Genomic DNA, 16,189 nt, shown 5'->3' with positions numbered 1-16,189 from the left:
GTATAATTTACCGCAAAGCGTTGAGACGGTATTTGGGGTCTACGTCTGGGTGCAATGCGCATGTCTGCTCCATATGGTAGTGATGTGAATATACTCATAGTTGATTGTTTTATCGATACAGGAACTGATCCTTACTATCTACTCGTGGAAGACAAAGCGATGTAACGCTGTTAGATAAAGTACGCGACATGACAGGTCGAGATAGCAATCGGGATATGAGTAGGCCTTCAATGTTCATCACATAGTATGTTATATGGATCAATAGATTCCGCCATCTTGATTTTATTTTTCTTATCAAGTAGACTTTCAAGTCCCGATCGTTTTCTATATTATTTTCTGTACGTTCTCCTACGGATTTCTTCGTGTCCTTCGGTGTCTCTCAAAGAGACACCTAACAGCTAGAAACAACCCATAGCTTTAACCCCTATATCGATATAATCCCTCCCCATCCCTATTCTCGACACGCCGTAGTCCGCGGCCGGAGCTCCCAAACCGCGCCCGTGTTTTCACATTTCGCATTTTTCCAGTATAAATAAGTAAAAATTAACTATTAGTGACAGTGTGACAATAGGTGCAGGGGATTTTGACACATGTGGCAGAAGGGAATAAGGTTCGATACAGCGTGGCATAAGCCTGGGTAGTTCAGTTTTCCTTTGTGCGACGGAATGACAGGGTAAGTTTTCAGCATTTTCTTTTTTTTGTTTGTTAGTAAACTAGGTGCTAGTATGATAAAATTAATAGTTTGGTCGTTTTTCTAAGGAAATATATTATAAAATTCCCTAGATTTTATTCGCGAGTTCGTTAGTGTAGCTATGAGTAACGCTTAACTTTAAGATACGCGCGTAAATAACTATTCTTAGATATATCTGAACAGATTTCTTTTATCTTAATTTAAATCTACATTAATTTAAATTTTATGATTTTCTCCGTGGTTCTTAAATAATAAGTAAAGCATCCCAGAACCTATTCTAGACATTTTTTTGTAAATAATTCAAAAAAACAGTAACAGTATTAAAGGTTTTATTATTTTGGAATAGGTACTACAAAATTTTTCAATTAGGTGAGACTAAAATAAAATATGTAAGTTCTAAAAATTATCTTTCATACAATGTTTTTCATCTTTCAACATTCCACCCATTTCGTGTTTGATTTTTAAAGCGTTAAAAGTAAGATGTCTTCCGAATTCCAAGCTTCTATTTTTAAAAGAACCCAAATCATTCATCATTCATCATCAATCATCAATAATTCATCATTCAAATTTTAAATTGCCTACAAAGAATTTGTATATGTCCAACATCAATGGTATGTGCCTATTAATCAGTAATGAATTCAGTGTATTTGACAAGATTAATCTAAGGTAAAAATAATAAGAGCTTTTTCATAAGTTTTTAGAATCTAGAGTCTTAAAAAAAAATATAGGTATATTATACATTCAGGAGTTTAATTTAAAGCCCCGTAAAACCAAAATTCGACCCCATTGACGTAGTACTGTCCTGTGGTCTTATAAATGGGAGGTCTTAGTGTCAACTTCCGGCAGAAACCGATTAGGCTGGGTTTAATATTACAATTAAACCCAGACCAACAAATTGCTGAAAGGTCGACAATATAAAGTCGACTTCATTAAAACTGCAAAGGTCAAGTTATTCTGTAAATAAGATTCCTTATTGCTGTTTCCTATTTATCTCTTATTGTCGTTTCCTTTTTAACTTGCTCCTTAATTTAGGTAATCTGATTTCTGGTCATACAGAATGACTCAAGAAATGTCTCAACATTTTTATTTTTGCTCGTGACTTCGTCCGCGTGGAATAGGGTTTTTAAAAATCCCGCGGGAACTCTAGGATTTTCCGGGATAAAAAGAAGCCTATGTCACTATCCAGGTCTTTAACTATAACCATGCAAAAAATCACGTCGATCCGTTGCTCCGTTGCGACGTGATTGAAGGACAAACCAAGAAACAAACACACTTTCACATTTATAATAGGGGTAGTGATGACAGAGCAGCTGTTATGGTTCAGGGTCTTACACAATCTTAGACAGGAGAATTGGCACCAAGGACATTTCTACACAACGAGGGATAAAGGAGTTTAAGTAGATAATAGACATTTGCATACAACTAGCTTATGCTCGTGACTTCGTCCGCGTGAACTATAAAATTTCAAACCCCTATTTCACCCCCTTAGGAGTTGAATTTTCAAAAATCCTTTCTTAGCGGATCCCTACGTCATAATAGCTATCTGCATGCGAAATTTCAGCCCGATCCGTCCAGTAGTTTGAGCTATGCATTGATAGATCAGTCAATCAGTCAGTCAGTCACCTTTTCCTTTTATATATATAGACTAGCTTATGCTCGCGACTTCGTACGCGTGGACTACACTAATTTCAAACCCCTGTTTTACCCCCTGAGGGGTTGAATTTTCAAATATCCTTTCTTAGCGGATGCCTACGTCATAATAGCTATTTGCATGCCAAATTTCAGCCCGATCCGTCCAGTAGTTTGAGCTATGCGTTGATAGATCAGTCAATCAGTCAGTCAGTCACCTTTTCCTTTTATATATATAGATTTTGCGACTTTTAGGCTAAGATCTATAAAGTGTACTTTGACTTAGCTCAGAGCCTTTGAAATAACTGTCTAAGTACTAGACTAAAACGAGACAGTTATTTTAAAGCTCTTAAAGGCATAGATCTGTCTTGCTTTATGAATAGAGTTAAAACAAGACAGATTTACTTATGGAAGTAAAGTCTGAGCAAAGTCAAAGTACAGAGCGTACAGTAGATCTTAATCTTATGCCGCATATTGCCGTTGCGCGTCGCGTACCTAGTTGCCATATCACAGAGACAACATAAGATAAATATTATGGGAGATAGGAAGCTTGGAACTTTTCCGCAGCTATCAAGTTCGAAGGTCGCCATTAGCTTTCTTTGCCCAACACATACATTTACAGCGCATACATTTGTGTTTGGGCAGGAAATAGAATTTTTCCTGTAGTGACAGTGATGGCAATATATATACAATGTAGAGAATTTGGCAGTTACCTTGGACAAAGAATTAGTTTGGCTATCCAATTAAGGGGCTAATGAGACAGCTGCTGCTGTGAGGGGTGGAAGGCTTCGGCCGTGGCTAGTTACCACCCTACCGGCAAAGCCGTGCCGCCAGGCGTTCCGGTACGATGCCATGTAGGAACGTGTAGTAATTTACATTACAGTACATTTTGACCAAAATCATGAACTTTTGACTCAACTTCAGTATACATAGTTTCAGACTGTTTTGCGTGGAAATAAGTTCAAGTTTGTATATTTAGCGTTGGAAATGATGAACTTTGGCAATTTCAGTAGAGTTTTAGGCTGTTTTGCTTGAAAAAGAGTTCAGATCTGTATTCAGAAGGCAAAAAACTTCCAGATAAAAAAAGTAGATATTTTGATCAGCAGTGTAGGCAATTACATCGTTTTGTTCGCTGGCTCTTCAATTGTATTCTTTCGTATTTTTACCCGATCTTTGATTGATTCAATTTGATATCTTCACGCGTTCCTAAAAGAAAGTATGATGACAGATAGACAGACAGACAGACGGAACAAAGTGATCCCATAAGGGTTCTTTATGAGGTAGAGACGGAATCCTTAAAACAGAAAAATATACCCGCGAGATATCTTACTGCGCCATAGACAGGTCGTGAAAACTTCATCTCGTTGGCGGCTGTTAGTCGTTTCATCTGGCGCTTTAAAAACAGTGATATCAATGATCCACTAGATACGGCGCTTCATAGTAAATAACATGTTCCAACGAACATCGGTGTCTGCACTCCTGTTAATCGTAACTCGCCTAATACGCAGTCAGTGCACCATAGAGAGGTCGTGAAAACTTCATCTTATCCTTAGCGAGTCGTTGGCAGCTGTTACCAGTTGTTTCTCATTGTTAAAATAAAATCATAAGGCGCTTTGAAAACAGCAATATAAATGTTCCACTAGATGCGTCGCTTCATAGTTACTTGTTCCAACGAAAATCGGTGTCTGCACTCCTGTTAATCGTAACTCGCCTAATACGCAGTCAGTGCACCATAGAGAGGTCGTAAAATTTTTATCCTATCCTTAGCGAGTTGTTGCCAGCGGTTACTAGTCGTTTCTCATTGTTAAAATTAAATCATAAGGCGCTTTGAAAACAGCGATATAAATGTTCCAATAAATTAATAACGGCGCTTCATAGTTACTTGTTCCAACGAACATCGGTATCTGCACTCCTGTTAATCGTAACTCGGTTTAGACGCAGTCCGTTTGTATTTAAAATAAAATTTCGCGATAACTCTAAATTATTATTATACCTACACGTTATCATTATTTGAGTAGGTAGAAGTAGCTTTTTATCTATGTTCGTGGAAACAGACTGCATCTAAAGCGGATTACGATTGATGTGTGTGTAGTGTGTACCGATGTCAGTGCCAACTAGAGTGAGTGAGCTCTCGGTTTGATCCTGACTGGACAATATTATGTCGAATAAGGCTATAGAAACGTGAAATCATGCAGGTTTCCTCACGATGTTTTCCTTCACCGTTAAAGCAAGTTATATTTAATTTATTAACATGTACATAACTCCGAAAAGTTAGTGTTGCGTGCCCGGGATCGCACCCCCGACCTTCGATTAGAAGGCGGACGTCCTAACCACTAGGCTATCACAGCAGTGAGGAAACCGGCATGCCTGAGAGATCTCCATAATGTTTTCAAAGGTGTGTGAAGTCTACCAATCCACACATGGCTAGCGTGGTAGACTATGGCCAAAAACCCTTCTCATTCTGAGAGGAGACCCGTGCTCTGTAGTGAGCCGGTGATGGGTTGATCATGATGAACGTAAAATCATACAAAAATAGGGCTAGCTGCGTCAAATGTACTGACATTTGACGGTTGCCAGTGACGTCGAAGTCGAAGTTCGCTAACTCTCGTGAACTTAGACGATGTTCGTTGGAACATGTTGTTACTATGAAGCGCCGTATCTAGTGAAACATTTAAATATCGCTGTTTGAAAATGTTTACGGCATTGGCGTGTGTACTCTGCATTGCCTGCAATATTACGATTTCCTTTACTAATATTCACGTTTAATCTTGATGAGTTTTATGTGGATTCTTGTAGGTCGTTGTTTGCATTTTATGCTTTGTATTTTTATCACGGACTAGCTGATGCCCGCGACTTCGCCGCGTGGAATTAAGTTTTCAAAAATCCCGTGGGAACTCTTTGATTTTTCGGGATAAAAAGTAATGCGAAAGTGTGTTTGTTTGTTGGTTTGTCCTTCAATCACGTCGCAACGGAGCAACGGACCGATCTGTTTTTATGCATGGATAAACTAGTTAAAGACCTGGAGAGTGACATAGGTTACTTTTTATCCCGAAAAATTAATTTTAAAAACCTAAATATAATCTTATTGAGATTATGATACAGTATGTATTAAAAAAAGTTAAAGATTGGTGTCATTTTTTAATGACGGCAATTATTTCGACGAATCACGACGACGACGACGAAATAACGACGAATGACCAACTTTGTTTCCCCAAATGGCGAAGAATTACATCCTTAAGCGCCCAAACATTGGCCGTTGGCAGAACGCCAACTGGCATTACACTGGTCTGCGAGAACTAGGGCAGTGTACAAGCATTGACTTATATATTACTTCGTATGGACAGGGCCATTGAACAAACAAAATGGCACCGACTCAGTGGCGCTTTAGCACCATTGCAACCTCAGTGACGTCTGGATTTCAAACGGGTCGTTCATTAGTATCAAAGGAAGGCGCGGATTTATTTGGTTCCAAAACCGTGAAAAATTTTGTTCGCTTGGGCATATTTTGTCATTTATATCAATGGGTTTTGTACAAGACGTATATTTAACAAACTACACGAACTAACATGTTTCATGCTAATTATATTGTTTAAAATCAGGCTGAAGATAATTTACCAAGTAAATAATATGGAAGGTCATACTATAAATATGTTTAGCGATAGAGAAATGTGATTTATGTTTGACATTGGAAAGTGCATAGATAAATGATAAACATTAAAATATACAATATAGGTACCTATATAGATAATCGAAATGTGTCTGTCTGCTAGCTTTTCACGGGGCCATCCGTTTAAAAGATTTTGAAGAAAATTTGTATAAAGATAAATAAATAAATAAATAAAATAAAAATCTTTTTTATTCGAATAAACTTTTACAAGAACTTTCGAATAGTCGGATTCATCTACCACTGGTTCGGAATGCCTTTCCTACCGAGAAGAACCAGCAAGAAACTCGGCGGTTGCTCTTTTCAAATATTTGATATAGGTACAAGATTATGCCATGTACAGAGATTATATATATATATTATCTCTGGCCATGTATAAAATAGTATTTGCAGTCTTGTGCGTGGCTGGAACGAGCTGCAGGTCAAATCCACGCCCTTTTATCATTTAGATAATCTCCAATTGTGTAATATGCTTTTTTCAGGAGCATATTTTTAATAGATTTTTTAAACTTGTTGTTTTGTAACTTGATAGCTTGCATCCAGGGGCTTGGTCTACTTTGGTCCAAGTAAAAAATAAGCTGTTGATTTAATATGGTTAATATTTGAATATTAGTGCTCAAAAACGTTGACATCCTTATATTGTCGTCGACATCCAACTTTTTCCTCAACGTGTCTGATACGAATCGCTAAGATGTGGGTCAGGTACCCTTCCAGCGTCCGTGCTTCCTGCCTTTACGTATAACCTAAGCTTACCTTCAAAGCACGAGTGAATAGGCATTTTCTAGGCTCCAACCTAGACCTCAATGATTTTCGTCAAGTAATTTTTTTTTTCTTTATTTATTTATAATCAAGCGTAGGTATACCAGAAAATGTACATTGTTTGTCTCTCGCCAAACTGGTGAGCCTGAAATGATATTCTAACTAATATTCTAAATTATTCTATCACGTCTTGTCCATTACTATACTTCTTTGTCTTTGTCATTCTTGTCACTTATACCATATCTAGAATAGAATAAGTATCATCATCATCATGATCAACCCATCGCTGGCTCACTACAGAGCAGGGGTCTTCTCTCAGAATGAGAAGGGTTTTGGCCATGGTCTACCACGCTGGCCATGTGCGGATCGGTAGACTTCACACACTTTGAGCACATTATGGAGAACTCTCAGGCATGCAGGTTTCCTCACGATGTTTTCCTTCACCGTTAAAGCGAGTGATATTTAATTTCTTAAAACGCACATAACTCCGAAAAGTTAAAGGTGCGTGCCCGGGATCGAACCCCCACCTCCGACTAGAAGGCGGACGTCCTAACCACTAGGCTATCACAGCATAATAAGTAAGCAGCAGCATGAGTATATTTTTAATCAAATAAAGTGCTTTTGAATCGTCAAAACAATTTACCACTGGTTCGGCGTCTTATTTCGTAGAAAAATAGGAAAGTGGACCACTCTTTACCGTAAATAATGTAGGCGCAGTTTGTCAGCCCTTTTGCGCCATTTAATTTTTTATTGCATCATCATTTGCGGCTCCTGCGAAAACTGCGCTAGAAGTCGTTTGGCAGGAATCGTCGTGTCTTCTGCCAAGTAGAAAGAACAGTATTTATACTGTGATGTTAAAACATACTGGGCCTTTTTGGTGTGTGACTGTGAAATATACTTTAGGACTACACATTTTAATTTTAAGCTCATACCACATTATATTTAATGGTTGAGTAAGTAAGTATACTGAAGAAAGTCGTCAGGGAAGAACTTAAATAGAAATATTTTTTATTTAACTAAAGTTGCAATGAACCAACAACATATACTATACGTCATACAACATTTAACTACACAACAAGTTATTTTACAAGAGCTTTCGAACTTAAGACTGCTAAATATGTTTTATAAAAAAATCAATTCTTCAAACAATATTTTTTTTTAAGTTTTTCCACGTTGGTACATTTGCAGTCGGTTCACTTTTTTTTTTAGTTTTTAGTATTGAAGTTATTAAAATATTATAATGTAAAGAAACAGCCACAACCGTACGCACGAGTTATGCTGGGGGAAGAGTGAATATTTAAGGAGTTCCAAACTGCAGTAAATCTAATCAACGATGACCTTAATCGCATTGCGGAATGGTCAGATTCTAACTCACTTGTCCTTAATCCCGTAAAGTCTAAGTATATATTGTTTGGAACTAAGAAACAGCGAGATAAAATCGACGTCAGTAGTGCTAATATAAATATAAGAGGCGAAGCTTTGGAGAGAGTTTTTCAGGCGCGTAATTTGGGCCTGCTTATGGACTCAGACCTGAGATTTGAAAATCATATAGCCGAGAAAGTTCGCAATTGCTTCTATCGACTAAAGATACTTTACAAAGTTCGTAACTATCTTTCTCAAGAACTGCGTATCCAGTTGGTAGAGGCTCTGGTGCTTTCAAAGCTGAATTATGCAGACACTATATATGGGCCACGGTTGTTATGCAGAACAAAACGTCTCGTTCAACGTGTGCAGAACGCATGTGCACGTTTCAGCTTTGAGGTTCCTCCACGCAGTCATATTACCCCTTTTCTGAACAATCATAAGTTGTTGAAGATGAGATCAAGGAGGAAGTTACATCTTGCTGGTTTACTTTTTGGTGTGGTTAAACTGAGTAAGCCCACGTACCTAGCCGATAAACTTCATTGGGTAGGCGATGGTGAATCTGACCGTTTTCGAAGCTGTCGCCATCAACTTCGTATTTCATTCCATCGCACTGCCGCATTTAGAGGTTGATTTATGTACTCCGCCACTAAATGTTGGAATAATATCCCCCCTCCAATAAGGAATTTAAAAAGTAAATTTTCATTCAAAATTAAATTGAAAAAATTCCTTTTGGATAAACAGGTAGAATTTCAGGATCATGTGGCGGAGTACTCCTTTTTGTAACAAGATTTAGGCTACATCATAGGTATACCGTATACATGTACATAGATGCGTCCAATTATATATATAAGTAAGTATAATATGTGTGAATTTGTATATATTATTAACATATAGAATAGATAAGTACAATTAAAATAATTCCGTGGCGCCACCCGAATCAGGGTTCCTACTGAAAACCAGCGCTGTATGTTTTGTACTTGTGCAAGACATATGGCATTTATGCTGAGTAGTGACCTTTTTTTTCGGGTTGTGCCACACATGACATACTTTATTCCGGCGCTTCTCCTACTTGAGGTCTTTTGACTTTACTACTCAAGTATTAGAGGCGCCGGGATAACCTAACCAGGTCTAGCTGGTAATGTGTGGTACAGCCTTAAAAAATAAACGTTTTTCTTTCTTCTTTCTTTCTTATTTATGATAGATGTAGGTAGGTACATTAACATTAATCGTGTGGGTTTGAAAAACTTCAACCTTCAAAATGTTTAAGTTACTTTGGTTAGGTAGAAAAGGTATATAAAATAATACTTAATTGATATAAGGTACAATAGGGTTGTCATGTACATAGTGTATAAAAGCCCTTTAAAAATAAATAAAGATATTAAAAAAATACTTTACAAGAACCAGTATATATGGAGTGTGCTTGGGACTGCGTGATATAGACTTTCATTTCAAGAGAGGGTTTATCCGCCAAACGCGGCAAAGTTAAAAGTGATGTGTACGCAGATCACGTTTACCGAGCTTTACCTTTTTGGAAATTCTACATAGTTTACTAGAGCGATATTAACCTTAGTATTAGGCACGCGTAAAGAATCCCGAATTGATAATGTAATGGCCCAATTTCTGTTCAGACGAAACGGTAAATATTAGACATGTGTCCGCTATAGCTTATCTTAACTGAAAACCGCTGCCGTGCCTTTAGCGTACCGTAGCGTTATTGTCGTAGCTAGCAACGGTTATCAGCCATCATCTATGACGAACCACCTGACAACGCAACGCTTCCAACTGGCAACTGACAATTCATTGTTTGGTTTTTTGGTAACTAGAAACGCAATAATTATGCCTTCTCTTTCTTTCTTTCACTGAAAGCTGAGAAGGAGCGGTTATTGGCTACCGGCTTAGTAACTAAGAACTTGATAAACCAAAGCCGACCTTATCTCTATTACGCTAAGGCTTAACTGTACAAGTACTTGTCCATTACACTTTGATCTATCAATCTTAATACAGTTAGCCTTAGAGTAATAGAGATAAGGTCCTCTTTGGTTTATCAATCTTCGTGAAATGTTTTTGGTTAACTGGACTGTGGCAAACTATTCGTGCAGGCGTCCACTATAGTTTGACCTATGTCAATGATCATTATAATTAAACTTTGCTGCTATGAACTTAAGGTTGTGATTACTTCACGATATTCATGAAAGTAAAATTGGTTTTATTTTAGTGAAATATGCGCGCGCTAGCTATACAGACGGTATTGATATGGCAGCTAGCTTAGTTACTACAACGGAAACCGCTGCGCGTTGCGCATATTAAATTAGGTGAAACACAACTCTGATACCGATATTCGGCAACTGTTATCAATATCGGTATTGAAACTAAATAACTGTTGGATAACCATTGCCAGAAATAGCCAATAACGCCTATATTTACTAAATATACGTCTTATTTTAATTTAATTTATGTTAGGCTTCACTATTTATTACTAGCTGATGCCCGCGACTTCGTGCGCGTGGAATTAGGTTTAAAAAATCCCGTGGGAATTCTTAGATTTTCCGGTATGAATGGTAGCTCATGTCCGTCCCCGGGATGCATGCTACCTTTGTACCAAATTTCGTCAAAATCGGTTAAAATAACGGGTCTTTAAATATCTAATGGAGACTCTTCGATTTTCCGGAACAAAAGCAGCCAATATGTCCATCGACTAAGGAGCCGGTGACGGGTTGATCATGATGATAATGATGATGATTACATAGTGCAAAATAAGTAGAACAATCACAACCAAAAAGACGCAGATAGTTCTGAAAGCAGAACTACCGAAGTACAAAACTCTAACCGAAAGTGATAAATGAATTCTCTGAAACAACAATTCAAGAAATTACAATACAAAATGGCGTCCGAAACAGAGCAGACCAACAATAAAAAGCAATTAGTCTAGATTCAGAATGGATTCAGAATATAATATTCCCAAAACAGAAATGACTCTGACGCTTCTGTTTTTTTTTTTAAAGAATATTAGCCAAATTGCTGACTAATATTCCCCTTTCCCCTCCAATTAAGCGTAAAGCTTGTGCTAGGAGTATCCCACCCGTTGCACTATTGTCGTACCTACGTACGACAATAGTGCAACGGGTGGGATTTGAACCGGCGATATCTTAATCAATTTAAAATTGTAAGTAAATTACACTTACTTTAATTATTTTTCAAGTATATTCTTTAATTATAATCTAAATATAAATATACAGGGTTACAGGAAAATAGGACACGATCCCGTTAAGGGGTTATAGTACAGGACATTAGCTATCAAACGACCCCTAAAGTGCTTATGCGAAAGTGTATCGTTTTCGAGTTATTCATTTTTTTATTTTGTTCTTGGTAAAGGGGTGCTTGCCACTTTAAAAATTAATAAAAAAAATGAACAATGTATTTCATCAGATTTTTTTAATTTCTAGCTAGTACATTTTTTGTATTGAAATAAATTTATGTAAGATTATTGCAGCAACCGTTATCTTAGCTAATTTCATATTCAAACCAAGTTTAAGTTAAAGTTAAATCTAGTTTCACATCACATCCCGGTTAATTACGAACTTTGAACTGAGCTGGATGTTAAAAGCAAACTCCGTTGACATCTAACGACCGTCGTTTATATCAGAAGCGAGTAAATAAAGTCATTAACGGAGCTTCAAGTGTAATCTCCGGAACATCTTTGGCATACGATAGTAGGCACGTAAAGATTTTCTATCCTCATTTTATAATACTAGTAGCTACCAGCATAAGCTCGCAACTTTGTCCGCTTGGTCTACACAAATTTCAAACCCCTATTTCACCCCCTTAGGGGATGAATTTTCAAAAATCCTTTCTTAGCGGAAGTCTACGTCTTAATAGCTATCTGCATTCCAAATCCCGCTTTTTTGTGTGTCCCGCCCGTAAACGTTGGTTGAAATAGCATGCTCTCACTCACGATAACGTGATATAAGTCCCGCAAATTGCTATTGCGCTGGAACCATGCCTCATTAATATCGAAATGGCGTCATTTTTGACGTCAGCCGAAATAAAAAAAACCATCAGCTCGAAACTTCAGTCTAGTGCTGACAATTGACGTCACTAAAATGGCGGCCACGCGCTGTAGCAGGGCTTATATCGGAGAGGGCTCAATGCTCCCAAAGGATCTAAAAGACAAGTCATGAAATGCATACATAGATCGTATACTATCTTAGGGACTCTCCCAGAATCCCGAGCCAATTTAGCAAAATCATCCTTTTGCACATAGACTCGGCTACCAAAGACCGTTTTCATAAATTGATCCAACCACGTCTTGTATTTGATTGCTTGTGGACTCTGGTATAAAAGAGATCGCACACAGCTGCAAGTCTAGCAAAAGGCGTGAGAGCCGCAAAAACCGCATTTTTATAACTAAAAAGGTGAGAGACATCGGTTGGCTCCCGTCACGTCTTCAGAGAGAAGCGGGGTGTAGCGCTATGTGTTGTAAGTATTGTGGTGCAGCCAAAGCAATTTGCAAATGAAATAACTAGTCCGCCATCTTGCGTGTTCCGCCATGTTGGATTTAGAATGACGTCACATAGCTAGCCATGGGTTGTCATCCAAACTAAACGTGTATACAAAATTTCAGCTCAATCGGTCGAGATATATCTGCTTCAATATTGAGTTGCAAGATTCCACCCGACAAAACATAGTAACATACATGCATACATTGCAAGTTAAATAAAAGCTTGTAATAAAAAGGTATACAAACTACAGTATAAAAAGTTTCGCCATCTGGTACCTATAGGCCTATACCTAACTTTTAAGACCCCATGTAAATAATATACATGTGCCTACCATATCTGAGCAAAATAAATAAATGATTATGATTATGATTATGATTAGGTACTTTTACAAAAAAAATTACTTTTTCTATTGCCGTCGCACACAATTTCCGTTTTGAAAAATGCGTCAAATGTATTCTCTCTCGTTTCCTCTTCTCTTTCACCTTTTCTGTTTCTTGTGGTTCTGTTCGATTTTGCGGCGTTTGCAGTAGTTGTGCCTATTGCGAATCATCCCGCTGTGTACGATTACCTTAATTAAGTATTCGCACATGCGTCCGATATATTATTATCGTAGAAATGTGGGTATACCATATTTTTGCGTTGAAATAGGTAAGTTCATACTCGTACTAAATCACATCGTCTTAGATGTAAAGCATACGCGTACGGTTAGGTGTCAGCACACATATGGGATCGGAAAGGGATCGTAACCGTAACGCCTTTCGCCTCGCTGTCAACCAGTACCCGTAGTACAAGATTTTACGTCTCACCAAACGAAACCAAATTCGAGAGTCGAAATATTTCCGCGTTACAGTAAAATGGACCTAAACAGCCTTGAATTGAAGTCAAATATTCAATGCCACTGATTTTAATTTCGCAATGTTTCCGCTTGGAGCGCTGGCTGTAGAAGTGTAGACAAACTTGAGCTTTAAAACAAGGCATTTAAGATCCAGTTTACTGTAACGCGTAAGTATTTCGACTCTGGAATTTGGTTTGGTTTGGTGAGACGTAAAATCTTGTACTACGGGTACAGGCGTCAACCTACCGTATGCACGTAACGAAAGCGTATCAGCAGCGCCTGTACGTCAACTCGGCTACGGCTCGGCTACACCGCGCTTACGCCTCGCCGCCCGCTGGCTGACCTGTCAGTTTTAATCCAAACGTTAAGTGTAGCGCACGGTTATGTCTTGGTTTACAATACGAAAAGCAGCGAATACGAATATACGAATGGTTTAGAATACGAAGCAGGCAAGTCGCGGGAGGGGACAGGGGCAAGGGTGGACGAAGAGATGTGAGCTCGGGTACGGAGAGACGTAAGCGCGGGGACTATGAGCCGTAAGCGCGGGAATTGCAAGTTCGGAGCCTGTTCCGAGGCGAGGCGATTACGTTATGATTCCGATTAGTGTGCGTTGCAGTAGGGAGTTTAATACAAATCATTCTGAACGGCTCGAGGCGATACGGTGACGATCCCTTTCCGATCCCATATGTGTGCTGACACAGGGCGGTAACGCACTCATCCGACCCGAGTCCATGAAAGTATGTTGCGAACAGTGGCGTGCACAGGGTTTGAAGCCAGGGTAGGCACTAGTTAAGTAGGAGCCTGTTCACTTGCAGGTCAGGACTCACTGCCGCACTGAGACTTAAGTAACGATTAAGCGAACTTAATCGTTACTTAAGTTTAGTTAAAACGAGACAGATCTCTCACATAAATCTGTCTCGTTTTAACTCAATCTTAAGTAACGATTAGCGACTCTGAGTACGGCAGTCAGAAGTCAGAACAGTAACGCGCAGGTCATAGAGGCATAAGAGCACTGTTTTCCAAATTTTTATGACCTGTCAGTAAATGGGTACCCACTTAAATAAATACGTACCCTGGCTACGAATTATCATCATCATCGACCCAACCGGCCCACTACAGAGAACTGGTCTCTTCTTAGAATAACAAGGGCTTAGGACATAGTCAATCACGCTGGCCAAATGCTAATGCGCAGTCTTTACACACCTCTGAGCTATTATGGAGAAATCTTAGGCATGCAGGTTTCCTCGCGATGTTCTTCTCTTAAAGAAAGTGATATTTCAATTCCTTTTTCCAACACTTTGACAGGCACCTCTTAGTTTTTCTAAATATATAAAAGGAAAAGGTGACTGACTAACTGACTGACTGATCTATCAACGCACAGCTTAAACTACTGGACGGATCGGGCAGAAGTTTGGTATACAGATAGCTATTATGACTTAGGCATCCGCTAAGAAAGGATTTTTGAAAATTCAACCTAGGTGAAATAGGGGGTGGAAATTTGTGTAGTCCACGCGGACGAAGTCGCGAGCATAAGCTAGTTATGAAAAAAACACCTACATGAAATATCTTGTTTTCACTTTTTGCTAAATTACACTAGTATTCTTTCTCAAGGATAATGATAATGACTAAAAGCGGTAAGCTGTTGACACAGCCTAAATACTTTCATACAGTTGGGTATTTTACTACATCAATAATAAATTATTTCTCATACGTAAAAATCCACGTTCTTTGTTAGTTTTATCTGTAATGACCATTTTAAATTATCGATTAAACTAAAAAAAGTAAGTCATTATGATGTGACGTCACATTTCAGTATTTCATGGAATATCGCACACTAACAGCCGCACTCAGAGTCGCTTTTAGTTTAGTTAAAATTAGACAAAGCTATATAATAATAAATAATAAACCAACAAATAAACACACTTTTGCATTTATAATAAGGGTACTGAGGTACTGATGGAGCGGGGTCTTCACTTTCAGGAATGAAAATGAAAAATGAATGAAAATGAAAATGAAAATCTTTTTTATTCGTATAAACTTTTACAAGTGCTTACGAATAGTCGGATGCATCTACCACTGGTTCGGAATGCCTTTCTTGCCGAGAAGAACCAGCAAGAAACTCGGCGGTTGCTCTTTTCAAATATTTGATATAGGTACAAGATTATGCCATGTATAAAATAGTATTTGCAGTCTTGTGCGTTGCTGGAACGAGCTGGAGGTCAAATCCACGCTCTTTTATCATTTAGATAATCTTCAATTGTGTAATATGCTTTTTTCAGGAGCATATTTTTAATAAATTTTGTAAACTTGTGCAAAGGTAAGTCCAAAATAGTTTGCGGGATTTTATTATATAATGAGGAATACGATGCAGGGAGAGGTCAGTCGTTCGGGTATGCGGATATAGATAACCCGGTAGTATTTATATTTCAGGGTCCTTGAGTGTCCTTCAGCGAATAATTTGTTAGTTTAGCCGTTCGGTTAGGATACTTACGACCGCTTGTCGTCAACATTAAGGGCCGGTTGTTTCAAACCATTGGTCTTCGTAAGATACGTTCGTTAAAATTTAACAGACGTAGACGAATTTTAACATCTGTTAATTTAAGAGCGTTGCTTCATTATACAAAAAAACTGTTCGTCATTGTTATTCTGGTTACGAAACTAACCCTAAAAATTAACTTACTTTTCCTTATCCTTTTTTATTTCATTTTATATTAAATTATATATTATTGATATTGCTACTTTTTTTT

General features: G+C 38.1%; 1 protein-coding gene across 4 annotated transcripts in view; it reads left to right on the top strand.

Annotated features, from left to right (window-relative positions):
• The first annotated feature begins 454 nt into the window (after positions 1 to 454).
• jus (julius seizure) overlaps positions 455 to 16,189 on the top strand; it is a 52,511-nt gene continuing 36,776 nt past the window's right edge. For all 4 annotated transcript variants that reach the window (XM_034973728.2, XM_034973727.2, XM_034973730.2 and 1 more), the window contains exon 1: positions 455 to 673. The gene's annotated coding sequence lies outside the window, so the exon portion shown is untranslated. The remainder of the gene's footprint in view (positions 674 to 16,189) is intronic.

Source organism: Maniola hyperantus, chromosome 12 (assembly GCF_902806685.2).
Source record: "Maniola hyperantus chromosome 12, iAphHyp1.2, whole genome shotgun sequence".
Lineage (NCBI taxonomy): Eukaryota > Metazoa > Arthropoda > Insecta > Lepidoptera > Nymphalidae > Maniola > Maniola hyperantus.
Note: the sequence above shows the minus strand (reverse complement) of the source record. Positions and strands in the feature narration are given on the sequence as shown.